Source organism: Hylaeus anthracinus, unplaced genomic scaffold, assembly GCF_026225885.1.
Source record: "Hylaeus anthracinus isolate JK02 unplaced genomic scaffold, UHH_iyHylAnth1.0_haploid 1, whole genome shotgun sequence".
Taxonomy (NCBI): Eukaryota; Metazoa; Arthropoda; class Insecta; order Hymenoptera; family Colletidae; genus Hylaeus; species Hylaeus anthracinus.
Genome location: NW_026533255.1, coordinates 1,054,447 through 1,068,782, shown reverse-complemented (window position 1 = coordinate 1,068,782; position 14,336 = coordinate 1,054,447). Strand labels below are relative to the sequence as shown.

At 33.0% G+C, this 14,336-nt stretch overlaps 1 protein-coding gene across 1 annotated transcript in view; it reads left to right on the top strand.

The window, feature by feature from the left end:
* LOC128896480 (zinc finger protein 853-like) overlaps window positions 1-14,336 on the top strand; it is a 168,641-nt gene that overhangs the window by 112,053 nt on the left and 42,252 nt on the right. The window lies entirely within an intron of this gene.

The window sequence follows — 14,336 nt, the reverse complement described above, 5'->3', positions numbered from 1 at the left end:
TTAGAACAAGTTTGGAATAACGGAAATATCTCACTTCTAATCAGTTTTCTTATATGCATTTACTTACACCGTGTATTTAATTGTAATGAAAATGGTACTGATAATTTCTGTTGAAATCCTTCATGAAGGTTCAACATATAAAACTGTTCTTTCCAATATTACCTTTGAATTGTTAAGACGTCGAATTTTATGAAAAGTAATAACTAGACTGCGGATCTTTATGCATTTATAGGAAATTTAAATGTGCAAGAACCTACAAAATGTAAACAATATACAAGAATATAAAAGAGATTGAAAGTAAAGTTCATGTTATAATATTTGCAGAATAAAATAAATTTCTATTTAGGTTCAATATTTGTAGGCACGTTCGCGAAGATTTTATTTTGTATAAAGATCCGCAGTCTACTAATAACTAATGAACAGGACCTGATGAAGCAACTTGTGATAGTAATAAATCAGTAGAGGCCTGCTAATATGTATAATTACAGACAGAATAAGTTAATCTACAACACAGGAACAATAGTAACGACGTATGTGACATTTTTCTTAGTTCTGAGTTAGATTCTCTTGTATAGGATTGATATGGCATAGAAATTTGATTAACCAAGTAGTCAGTGCAATATATGATAAATATTTCTAATTGAAAATGTAACCTTTTTACAGAGTGTATGTTTACTTTTGAGACTATTCATTTAGATTCATATAACTTTTGAATAGTTTCCAATGAAATGTTACTCTATTGCTTCTATATCAAAACTCCCTTCGAATGCTTCAGTTGATCTCACTCGATTTTCCAAAAGAGAGTTGTTCAACGAAGATGTTAATATTTATCTTAATGCTGTTCGAAACAAGTTTAAGCTCTTCTGACAAGGTGTACTGGGTAATTGTTGGGAAATGTATATTCCATAGTTTAAACCTGATCATCTAAAATATACAAGTACTTCTTAAAGCCAAGAATACCAATTGTCTAAATCACCTGAGAACTATCTTCTACGTTTCAGTCGTTCACTGCATAAATCACTTAACTCAATTTTTTGAAAAATCTTAAATTTAAGTGTCAAAGCAGTTGGCATAGTTGCAGCTTTTTATATTTATAATAACTTTCCTGAATAATAAAGATTAACAGCATTAAAAGACAAAATTGTTGAGGCTATTGAATAATAAATAATTTATTCCAGAGCTCATTTCATCACATTTTTCAAATTTTTGTTTTATGGAGTTTATCGATTTGTGCAATGGGCGACTCATTTAGCAACTATGAAAAACTATAATAAGTAAGAAGCAAAATACTGCGAGGAAAACTAAAGGAAATGTATAATTTTGCAATAGGTTGGAGCGAAAATATAAACTTGTGGTATTCTAATTGAAATTGTTGGAAAAAGGTACACATAGAATATCTACACGAGTAGAAGAAGACAAAAGTAAATATTTGTTTGTTGAATTCTGGTGGTCCTTCTGAAGATTAAAATGTTAGGACTATAAAACTGAAAATATACAGTCCGATGAACGTACAGAAGTAATCGGAGCATTGAAAAATAAAAATTTGTCAACTCGAAATATTAATCGTGAATCGCGCGAGTGGATAGGTAGCTTTCGGCTGCTATTCTATATTCAAACTGCGAAAGAATTGAAATTTCATTTAGATTCAGCCCCACCCTGCTGTGCGATGTTGGTTTCGCGATCGAGGTGAATTTTGTCGATGCAACTGCGAGTGCAACGTCGGTCGAGAGGGGGCGGCTTGTTGCACACGCGCAAAATCTCGCGAGGGGAAACAAAGAAGAGAAATCGAGCGATAGACCGAGGAGAAGAGAAAGAATGCGAGGAAGAGGACAGGAGGAACCGAGAGAGACAGAGAGACCGGGAGGAAAGCGTGCTCGAGCGAGCGAGAGACAGGACGTAAATTTTCTAGCGGTGCGTTCATTTGTTCGTTGAACGAAATGCGAATGCATTATACATGGATTGCAGGGGACATTAATTTTCTGCCGTGGACGTGTAGTGGGCCGTGGAGGGCCGCTGGGTGGTCGCCGTTTCCACGGACGAGGCAAGAGGGTTGCAAAAGGGAGGGGGTGAGGTGTGTGTGTGCAGCGTGCAGTGTGCATGAGCATCGAAGAGAGCCAGAGGGCGGAAAGGGTGTGCGCAGGGAGGGTGACCGCCGATAGAAAACCCCGGAGAGGAAGAGGCGAGTCCGGGCTGTTTCGTCCTCGTACGTCCAACCACGTGCCAGCTCTTTCCGGGGCTCTCTACCTACTTTCGCTGGTGATTTTGACGAGTGGACGACGAGGTGGCTCACTCGTTTCGTAAACTACTCCTCGCGGACGAGAAATCCAACGAAAAAACGCAACAGTTTATCCCTTTCAAATCGACCTTTCTCTGTTTACACAGACAGTGTAATAAGTAGACTGCGGATCTTTATGAATTTATAGGAAATTTGAATGTACAAGAACCTACAAAATCCACACAATATGCAAGAAAATAAATAAGATTTATCTCCCTCAATTTTTATTTGAAAAACATTTATAGTGTATGTATATATAAAAAAAGCTATTAGAATGATTCAGGGTTATTTAATAAAATATGTCAAATTAAAGATTTTTCACCTTCAATTTTTATTTAAGAAGTATTCATAGTATATTTTTAAGAATTTACGGAGCTAAAATATAGCAAGTTTTTGCCATTTTGTTTAGAACAAGTTTTGAATAACAGAAATATTTCACTTCTAATCAGTTTTCTTATATGCATTTACTTACACCGTGTATTTAATTGAAATGAAAATGGTACTGATAATTTCTGTTGAAATCCTTCATGAAGGTTCAACATATAAAACTGTTTTTTACAATATTACCTTTGAATTGTTAAGACGTCGAATTTTATGAAAAGTAATAACTAGATTGCGGATCTTTATGCATTTTTAGGAAATTTAAATGTACAAGAATCTATAAAATGCAAACAATATGCAAGAATATAAACGAGATTGAAAGTAAAGTTTATGTTATAATATTTGCAGAATAAAATAAATTTCTATTTAGGTTCAATTTTTGTAGGTGAAACCAAAAACTCTACTTCGAAGGAAAATATCCACGAACGTTCATGGCACAATGTATTATTATTTCAATTAATGATTAGTTGTATTCTAATGTAAGTGAGTTTGAAATTGTACGTTCATAAAATCACTTTTAAATTACATATGTCGCCCTAAAGGTGCCACCCGAGCGCAGAGGGTTAATTGTATTAACCCTCTGTGGACTGAATTTCTTTTTTTCTGGAGATCGATAGATGTCACAGGTAAATATTGACACTTTATCTACCGGGCTATTTAGAAACAGACTTTAATTAAAAAAAGAATTTTCTAAAACACCATATACCAATCTAGGCTGATATACTGTTACTAGGTACATTGAAAGCCAAGTCTGTTACCAAACACTGAACATTGTTCGTAGACAGCCATCAAACAGCAAATAAATTCGAATAACTAAATACTGCAACTAAAAAGCCTATAAATAGGCTCCCGGTAAATAAAGTGTTAACTTGAATTTTTGATGAATTTAATTTCTAATAAAATGATTCGTCCCTCAAAAGATTAATGTTATGATTAGGGAACTGGTTAAAAATATAAATTTTCTGTTCAGTTTCGAGACAAGCATTCAATGACCATCTATACTTACATATGTTGAAGAAATCTTTGATACAATATTTAATTATGTAATAGATATAAAGTATTATAGCTAATTTCAGCATAGCATTCTACTTTATATATTCACAAAAAAATAGAGAATCTTTTTGTATTTCACCTATTAATACAGTAAACTCTTATTTGAACCTTTAATTACTGCATTTTTGAGTCGAATTGGATCCCTTCTCAATATTTTTCTGCAAACTGAAGTACATGAAAATCACATATGAACATATTTATGATTCTAGTAAAATATCTACTATTAACCATTGCATTTTGCAAAGATAAATTTACAATGTTTTAAATGCAATTCTTTGGAATTTTTGTGAAAATGTATGAAAGTAATTTATGTACCAAAATTAAACAAGTTTATACTAAATTTACCAATTTGATAAACCTAATCGAATGTATGAAGCTAATGTGGACGTATTCATTGTCACATCCTGAATTTTTTACTCAACCCTTTTCCATTAAACATGAACGAATCTCACTTCCCTCCAAAAATTATTCTTCCAAACATTTAATACTTGTCACCGCGCCATTTTTGCTTTTCCTCACTAAATTAAACAAATTTAATAATCACCTCACTACTATATTGTATAATACCTTAAAACGCGTATACGGACAGCGAATATATGACGTAACGATTAATTAAATGTCTCAGATAGGAGATTTCAACCAAAGAGGGGGCGTAATTATTATTTTAGAATCAAATGAAATAAATGAAAACGCGTCGCCAGTTTTCCGCGTCCCTCGAGCGCCGTGAAGCGGGGGTGGAGTGCACGCGTGAACCGCGCCGCTGACAAATAATCAAATATATCGCCACTCTCATTTGATATTCCGAGCTAGTGCAAGTGATGAATGTAATGACGTTATACACCGGCCGGGGAATTACGGTCGTCGAGCAAAATTTAATGTCGATGCATGTTTAGCGTCGCCGCGAGAGATACACGGAAAGGCATTAAACGGCGGTTGGGGGGGAGGGAGGAAAAAGAGCATCGGGACACGAATGTGTCCACTAAAACGCATCGATCCGTTCAACCCACGTTCTCCAAAGTAAGGAAGAGACTCGGAGTCGTCGTTTCGTCGATTAACCAAATCGAAACCTATTAACCGCCATTAAATTTTATTTACAAAATAGTGATAATGCAATAGAATCTTGATTATTTCATAAAAGCATCGATCGTCGTGTGGTATCCGCGCGCAAAAAGGATTTTTGCTGAGAAATAAATAATTTTAAGGGTAACAAGGAGTGTAGTACTCTTTGGATCGGTTACCTCGATTATTGCAAAAATTAACCCCCGATCTTGTGCAATAATTGAGGTTCTACTCCACATGACAACTCTTTTGATGCTTGAGGTCACGCATATTCGATTGAACAGATCAATTTTCAATCGTACATTGTGAAATATTTTATTTTATAATTGAAGTCATATATTAACAGCCATCTATTTTTTATTCATTATTCGAAACTGTTATTTAAGGAAGCATTTTGCTTAGTTCTGTTCGATGTTTACAAAACATCTATGAAAAAATAAAGTCTTTTTAGTAGACTGTGGATTTGAAGCATTTACGATAGAAGCTAATGTAATAATGCTAAGCGTAACCAAATGGTTCTTGCATTTATGCAAAATTAAATAGCAATGTTATTATTTGTAGAATATATTCGACATGCATTATGTATGTTTTGTGTATGTTTTCTATATTATTGTAAATTGTAGATGCATAAACTTTAAGGTAATACCAACTAGGAAAACTATTCAATTGATAACAGAAAAGGACAGATTTTGTTAATGTTCGTAAACAAACAATTTAAAAATGATATTCACATGCACAAAAGTAACACGAATTCGCCATTTTTATTGACACATAGGTACATAAATAACCTATGCTTCATACCGATTTATATTCTGTTACCATTTGTAGAAGAATCCTGGTAAGTAGAAATTTGATTTATAGAAGTGAATTTAGTACAATTCGATTACTTGAAAATTCACATTATGACCTCGCTTTGTTTTGGAAACTTGAAATGAATACCAATTGTTGTTTCAAAATATCAAACTTTGCATATTTTGTTCCCTCATTGATTGCAGATTACTGCAAAATTGGATAACACGAACCGTTTTCGAAACACGGCGAGTTGATTGAGTAATTATGTTGACTCAAGCTGGAAATTCGCCAAATATCGCGCGTCTTTTTGGACATTTTAATTAATTAATCGGATGCTAATTGGAATTTTGAAATTACACTAAATCTGATCAAGTCCTGTTGAAAGGTACCTACTCATTTTCATAATTTTATGTTGAGTTGCTTTCAATCGATGCTGGGCTGAACTTAACAGCCATTTTGTTTTATTATTAGAATAGAATTGCACGTTATGAACAACTATAACGCGTTGAAACTTTATGTACCTTGCTACACTATTTTATCCGCAGTCATAGCTGTTGCAAAAAGAAATGCGATAGCTGTAAGAATAATGGAAGACTTATGGAAAAAATATAGCCAGTATGAATTGAATTGTAAATATTTCAATGAAACCATAATGCAAAATATAATGGACCGTAATTATTTATTGGCATTTCATAAAATAAATCTTTTTCCCTCCATACACAGATGTTTAATTAACAATACTATCCTTGTATTTCAATTGGGAATAAACAAAATTTTAGCTAAAAATCATAATTATATTTCGCTTCGTACACTTTATCGTCGTGAATTTTTAAACAATCCGTGAACTTCTTCGAAATATAAATATTTGTTGATGTAAACTGTTGCTTAATGGCAGAAGGCTACTGTCATTCGCTTACAAAACAGTATCGAAGTCGAAACAATTAGGTAATTCCGCGATAGAAGAGATATATTTAGCAAAATGGTCAAACCCAGTGCAACGCATTTTCTTAAGAAAAAATAGTTAACAGAACATCTATACGAATTTCTTTCAAAGAATTTTTATGATATATAGTTTGCGTATTATATATAATACTTGAGTTGTGTCATTTAAATATGAAAGAGTAACATTTGCAATGAAACAAGTTTATATATATATATAAAAGTTCATTATTCCTGTAATTAATTACTTTTACAGTTACCAGAGTACCTATATAATCTTCTTTCAAAAAATTTTTTTGCTATATAGTCTTATATACATAAATTATATCATTTAAATATAAAAGGGTAACATTTGCAATGAAACAAGTTTACGTAAATAAAAATATCTTACTTCTCGTAATTATTTACATTTGATAAACATTATTTGTACCCACATCTGTATTTGTACATCTTTCATTTACACATTATTTTCAATTCATCCTTTCAAATCGTATTATCATACTGACAAAAAATGATACCGTATTACAAAGCAACTACTCCACTTGCATACTACATTTACAAATTTTCTGAACTTATAATTTGTATTATGAGTCGTATTGCAATGGTAACTTTGTTATTTCGATATTGAGTTTGTAAGTGTACCAGTCGATTTCAAATTTTAAGCAGACCTAACCCAGACCTGTATCGTTTTATCGGTGCTATATCTTTGAGGGACTTTAATGGACCATTCTCTACGAACCACGCACAAACCCCGCCACTTCCGGTCGAAATAAGAGTCGCCTAAGAAAGATGACTATTGTACAGGTACAAGAGCGCGTGACGATGAACATTCATTCACCAACACTCAAAGAAACTACTCGTTTTACCTCGTGGTATCGTGAATTAGTTTCTTTTTATACTGTTCGCCACTGCGCAGACGCAACTCGACCGGTTGCATTTTAACGAATGTTAAACCTCTTGAGGGACACTGGTTCGTGTATGTACGTTTACTTTCTGAATTTTTTGTCGTTAGAAACGTAAAGAAATATTTACAATTAAACATTCCAATGATATAATACAACATCGTCGTCACGAGATCTATAGATGTCACAGGTAAATATTAACTTGAATTTTTGCTGAATTCAATTTCTAATCAAATAATTCGTCCATCGAGAGATTAATATTCTCAAATGGAACGCGATTATAAAAATATCAATTACGGCAAATTAAAGTGGTCGATTTTAATTAAACTTATTAATGGCTAAAATTTGTTCTGCTACCAGCAACTTTACGATATAATAGATATAAGGCTGAAGTTGTGAAATTATGCAAGGGAATGAAATGAATTAATTGCATGATATCTTTTCTTCAATTTCTGTTACTAAAAGATACTGATTTTCTGTTCTAAATTTTCAAATGTACCAACATTGCATTTTTAAATAATAGTAACAATTTTAATAAAATCGTTACATTTATATTAGGTTTATATATTAATGGTTTGTATTTATATATGTAAAATGTTTTCCAAATATATTTTAGAATTTTTTTTAAAAACACTCAATCGGTATGGAATACATCTGATCTTTTTATTACAAATGAAAATACATACGACGATAATTAAACTGCGGATTTTTATGGATTTATAAGAAACTTGTATGTACAAGAATAACATAAAACAAATATTGAAAGTAAAGTCATTATAATATTTGCAGAGCAAAATATATTTATATTTTATTTTGCATAAAGATCCACAGTCTAATTACACTTAAACATGAAGGATTACGTTTAAATGTGCAACTCGACCACATCGACAGACTTACGAACACTAATTAATTTTATTATGCAAAACCAATAAAATTAACATGCGAAGTTACTTAGGCAAAGTAGTTTGAAGCTACCACTCTTCCATAAACTCTACGCATTCGCCTAATTCAAGTTTCATAAAACGGAAAATCGAGAATCTAAAACGACTCGGGAAATAAAACTCGGGGCCATCTTACGATTAACGAATACGACTCGTATCGTTGCAATAAATTTAAAGGGCCTCCCGGAGGGTCGTTCGAAGAAAGTAACAAATTCATCGGTGACAAATTCATTAACGGCAAATACGTCGCGCAACGCGCCGTGTACGGGACGCGTAAAACGCGCGTGTTTCAAGTAGATGCAAACACGATAAAATTTTACGCGTGTACATGAGTCGCCTAAATAAACGCCAATCATAAAACGGTGCCCGGTGGCGCCTGTAAAAATGATAAAGTAAAGCTCGTAAAAGTAATAGTTTACGTATTGGCTATAACTTTTGCCACGCGTTCCACGCCGCCTTCCGATCTTCCCTTTCCACCTCTTTCGACGCCGAACGGGACGTTTTGCATTCATGTATTCATCGTGCAACACAATGCGATAAATAATTTTTACGTTACCCCATCCCGATGGCATTAATTCGCTATTGGAACGAGTAATGAGAATATTATAAGCGCGGCGAATACTTCGCGCGTTATTCCACCGAGAATTCCTGACTTTCCTCCTTGTTTTATCCTCGTATCGGCTGTATAATTTACTACGACGATTGTACGCCTTTCGTTCGGTGTTAAAATATTATTTCGCTGCTATGCGAATGGAGAATTTCAGCATTCTTACGTTTATGAAACATCCAGTACACCATATGGGACGGATATAAAAATAATGGATGTAGACACAAGTCTCTAAAACAATGTAATTTATTTTTTCTTGATTGATTAAAATAGAAATTTCTTAAATAGAAATGTATACAGTTATGTGAATGATTTAAAAAATGAAACGGGCAATTTGTAACCAAAATGGAATGTTTCACGTATTGACAACAAATTATTTTTCTTTTCATGCAATCTTCTCATTTAACTTTAATTTTACAACCACACTTGGTTTTATATTGCGGACATCTTCTTAAAAACTTTTTTAGAAACTTAGAAATCTTCTACATCTTCTTAGGAAACAAGAAATGTTTATCTTAAATGGAAAATCGATTTACAATCCACTTTTGAAGTGTACCCCAAATTGGCTCGAACAATCTCGTGATTTCTTTACACGAATAGCGCTATAAAAAAATAATATCAATGTAAGAAAGTATTACAAGCATTGATCTATTTTAACGTAAAAAGATACCGCATGATTAGTATTTAAAACACTCGAATTACCCATAATACACACCTGAGTACACATTCGAGTAAAATCATTGTGTGCCTACATCAAAGTAAATATTATAACGTGTATACTACAAACAAGCACAGTTTGCATTAAACAACGTAGTTTCCATTAACAAATATTTTGACACTTGGTTTGAGTCGCTTTTGATGTACAAAATATGATTACATAAATTCAGGACTATAGACGAGATGAGATTGTATTAGGTAAGGTAAACATTTTATGGCAAGTTTGCTACGTTTTTCTTGTGCGATTCAATTACTTGAATATTTTTTTTCCAAATCACAAATTCATATTTTCCATACCGAAGAAAACCTAAATTAAGAGTATGCAAAATACTACTTTATTAAATTCTAGATATTTCAAATATTTATGTATTAAAAATGTTTACTTAAAATAAAATGTACTTGTTTGGATTACATTTGCTTTAAAAGTTATATTATCTGGAAAACCATGATCAGAACTCTGATATTTAAAAATTTTAAGATTCTATTGGAGCCAAAAACTGTAAGAAAACCAAAATACTCGACCAGTACCGCCAATCCCATAAAATTAGTAACCACTTTCCAAAAAGATCTTCGAGTTGATGGAAAACAACCGAACGGTACTCTCCGATCACTTGACATCTGAAGTTTGCAAGTCCATTTATCGAAAATCCTCTCAAGAATTTCGTTTCTTCGACGTCGACTCGATGGAATAACAACGGGAACTATTTGAGGGAAAAAACGTGGTCGATCGCAAATTATTTTTATTAAATCTTTGATCGGTCTGAATAAAAGATGAACCTAGCCGACGAGGGATTAAGGAAGTAGCGGAAGGGAGAAAAAACAGAAAAGAGCAAAAAGAAGGATCGCCTCGGGTAAAAAGGTCCGGGGGAAGAATGTCGATATTAATAAAAGTTAAATTGAGCCAATCGCTCGTAGGAGTTACACAGCGATGGAACAAGAAAGAACGCAATAAAAATTGCAACAGAGCACCAGCTCTTTCACCGCGAATCGATGGAATTGATCACGGAACGTTTCGAAGATATTGCTCCGCCATTTCATGAAGCTAGATTTATTTTATCGAGATACCAAAAGTTCCTCTAGAGTTATCACTGCAGTTCCCTGTCACGAATTAATGGCTCCGCATGCATTTTTCAGACATCTTTTTGTAAATATTCATGATAATGATCAATATATAATTATTCGTTAATTAAATACACTTTGTATGCATTACGCAAAGGTTTCAACCGACAAATTCGACAAGAATGCATAGTTCAATTAGAATTACATAAATGGAAAAAAATATACATCTATTTCTCGATTTGCACAAATGAACGATTCATTAGAATTCCGTGTAACTGAAGAAAAGATTAAATAATGTTATGTTTTATGTTTGGCATAACGAGAACTTTAAGGATCAACGAGTAACTTTAATGTATAACAGGGTTTGTACAATACAAATGTCAACAAAGGTAATTAAATGTGTTCTTAGTTTCAGAATTTAGTCAGATATTTAATTAAATTCAATCATTTCAATGTATGATCAGAGGAAAATAGGGCTATATTTATAATCACAATTTCAATTTTGGTTTCCAAAGATATATCTTTTGCTTAGATTTTGTAGTTCGCTTTCGACACGGTAAAACATGTGTAACTTTTAACAAATCACAAAAAACTTGCCAGAGTACAAAATTATAGAAATCTGTCAATCTTTAATTGAAAGGAACCTGCACGATATTCGCATAACGTACTCCACAGGAATAAGAAGTGACGACGTATTAGTTTAAAAGATGAAAACAGTACTTAATAGACTAAGGATCTTTCTGCAAAATAAAGTATCAACAAAAATATCTATCTAAATCTAAATCTAAATAGGTATTCTTTTCTCTGTAAATATTATAATATGAACTTTACTTTTAATATTTCCTTATATTATTACATACTGTGTTACTATTTGTGTGCACTTTGTAGTAATCAAATATTCATTATGTTTCTGAAACATATGTAAACTTTTACAAACAATTTAATTTCATGAAGATTACCATACTACCAATTTAATGCACCATTCGACGTCGTAACTGTAAACGTTAATGAAGCCGTAAGACAATCGTGGAAGAGTTCGCGCCAATTGTTTCGCGTGATTAAAATCGTTCGCTCGAGTGATATCGATACTCGTACTGTGTCGAACGACGCTCATCATCGGTAATGAATGACACTCCGATTCATGAATCAGGATAACTGTCAAATAATCATCGGAGAAATGACGGGATTAAAAATGTCTGTAGAAATGATCGTTAAGCTTGTCGAGTAATAACACTATTACGGATTATTAACCCTTTGAACTCCAGAAGCGACTCGCAGTGGTCGTTCGATTTTACGAGGCAACTCGAGTGGCGATTGGGAAGTCAATTTTTATATTAAATTTCGTTAAACCTCAATTAATTCCTAGGAATAGTTTTCCGAGCTTTTTACGTATTCTTTTAAGAAGTTTATAGTTGTATACCTTGAAGAAGCAGCACGAGTTATTTTCTCAAATTCCAATTAGTAGGGATTCAACATTTGTAATAGAAAGTCATTTTTAAATTCTTTTTTTATTTCGAAAATCTCAAAGCTCTATAAAAATGGATTATTATATGTAAAATCACTTTAAATGAAAATCAATTTAACTCTACACTGTTATAAGATGAGCTTATTTGCTTGAAAAATACAGCATTGAATGTAGAAGCCAAAATTAGAATTTATCTTTCAAAATAGGAAGGTAAAGAAAATATTAACCTCTCTATATTTTCTTTTATATCAAAATTACCATTACTCACAATCGCAATACCTTTTAGAAGTAAAATATATACCATATTAAAGTGATTCAGTATATTTGTATGTTAAAGTCGATTTACAGATTACAATTACTTTGGTTCGTGTGTATTCAACTAATCCATTCACTGCCAGGAAAATTTAAAGCATTTTGCCTTGGGCGGCAAGAGTTAAGACAGATGTGTAATCTAGATTATTATTTTGATAATAAAAAATGATATTAAATTTGTTATTTTAAAAAGAATATTTACGATCTTTTCTTCTCTTACGAGCTTTTTCTTATTAGTGAATGGGTTGAAGCAAACAAACAAAAATCCTTTTAAAATTCATCCCTTGGGACGTTAAAATGTAATATTTTTTCTTATATATTAATTCACTAATAAAATCGTTTTGTATTACCTCGCAAGAAGTAAATATCTCCGCTAAATATCCGCTAAACGATCTGAAGTAGTTAGTTAGCTCCAGTGAAAATGTCGTCGAGCTGAAAGGGTTAATACGCGATGGGAAAACACGGGAGCTAGTAGGAAATGCGCGTTCCATCGATTTTTAAATGAGGTCCCGCGCACGGGTTGTTAAAACAGGGACACTCTAATGGTCGTTTTAAAACGAGTGGCATTTTTTACGCTCGCCCCTAAATCTGCCCACCGGATACCTGTTGCTCGTCCCTGGAAAAAAGTGTCGGCTCGTTGTCTGAGCGCTCGTTCCCTCTATCTCCCACGCGGTCAGACTCGATAATCACCTGTTATTAACCTTCGCACTTCCAATTCTTTTTTATTACATGGAGCTTAAATGGCTGGAAATACTCCACACCCACGCAATAAAAACCTGTAATGGCTAACAACAGCTTTTCAAAAGCTTTACATTTTCGAATATATCGAAAATATAATTTTTCCACTGAAATATTCATGTCGTATAAAGATCATACAAATCAATTTTTATGAAATTTAGACATTTGAGATCACTTACGAATCAATTTCCATGAAATTTAGATATTTGAGATCACTTGAATGTTTTGAGGCCTCTTTCGAACCTTTACGCAAAAAATTACGATTTTCACTTTCACAAAAACGCACGTCTTTCTACATTCAAACGTTATTTTCTCCGTAAAATATCACTGTAAAAATTTGTTTGACTATACTATTGAAAAGCTGAGACTTCGAGGAAATTTTTCACGAGGAGTGCCAGCCAAACAACTATGTATTTGAAATCGGAAAACAGATAGAGGAAATTGTTACAATTTAAAGTTTGACCTAATTTTTCACTTGTTAAATCTACGTAATAAATTTTGTTTCGGCATCAGGGAGATTGAAAATTTAACGCTCTTTCGAATGGTATATATGGTTTTAATTTTGTACTGTAAGTTGATGAAGATATGGCCGTTTAAAGAATGTAAAGTCGAAAACACAGAAAAAACTTACAGGTCCTCAATCATAGATCGAACGACAGTAGTTGGAAACCGACTTACTAGAATACAGGAAAGGCAAAACTAATTTATTATTAATGCAAAACTAATCGTATGACTCAACGACCAATGTAATCAAACGCAAAATGTATCCATACTCGCTCACTTCCGTTTGATTACATTTAAAAGTGAAAAACGAAACCAGAATGGTTTTTAACCATGAAAAAATCAAAAGTGAAAATACTCCTAAATAAGGGCTATTTAGAAAAACTTCTAAGAGCAACTTTTTATTGGAAATTAATTGCAAAATTGATTTCCTAAATTTGTCCGGACTTAAGTGTAGACACTCTGTATATATATGTATGTTAGTATCCGCGCTTCCTATATCCAAGAATGAGGAGTCATGAAACGTGGAGTACTGGAAATATTGGTGTTATAGGAAAAGTGGGTCGACTGTGGATCCCGAGGATCGTGGATTCTC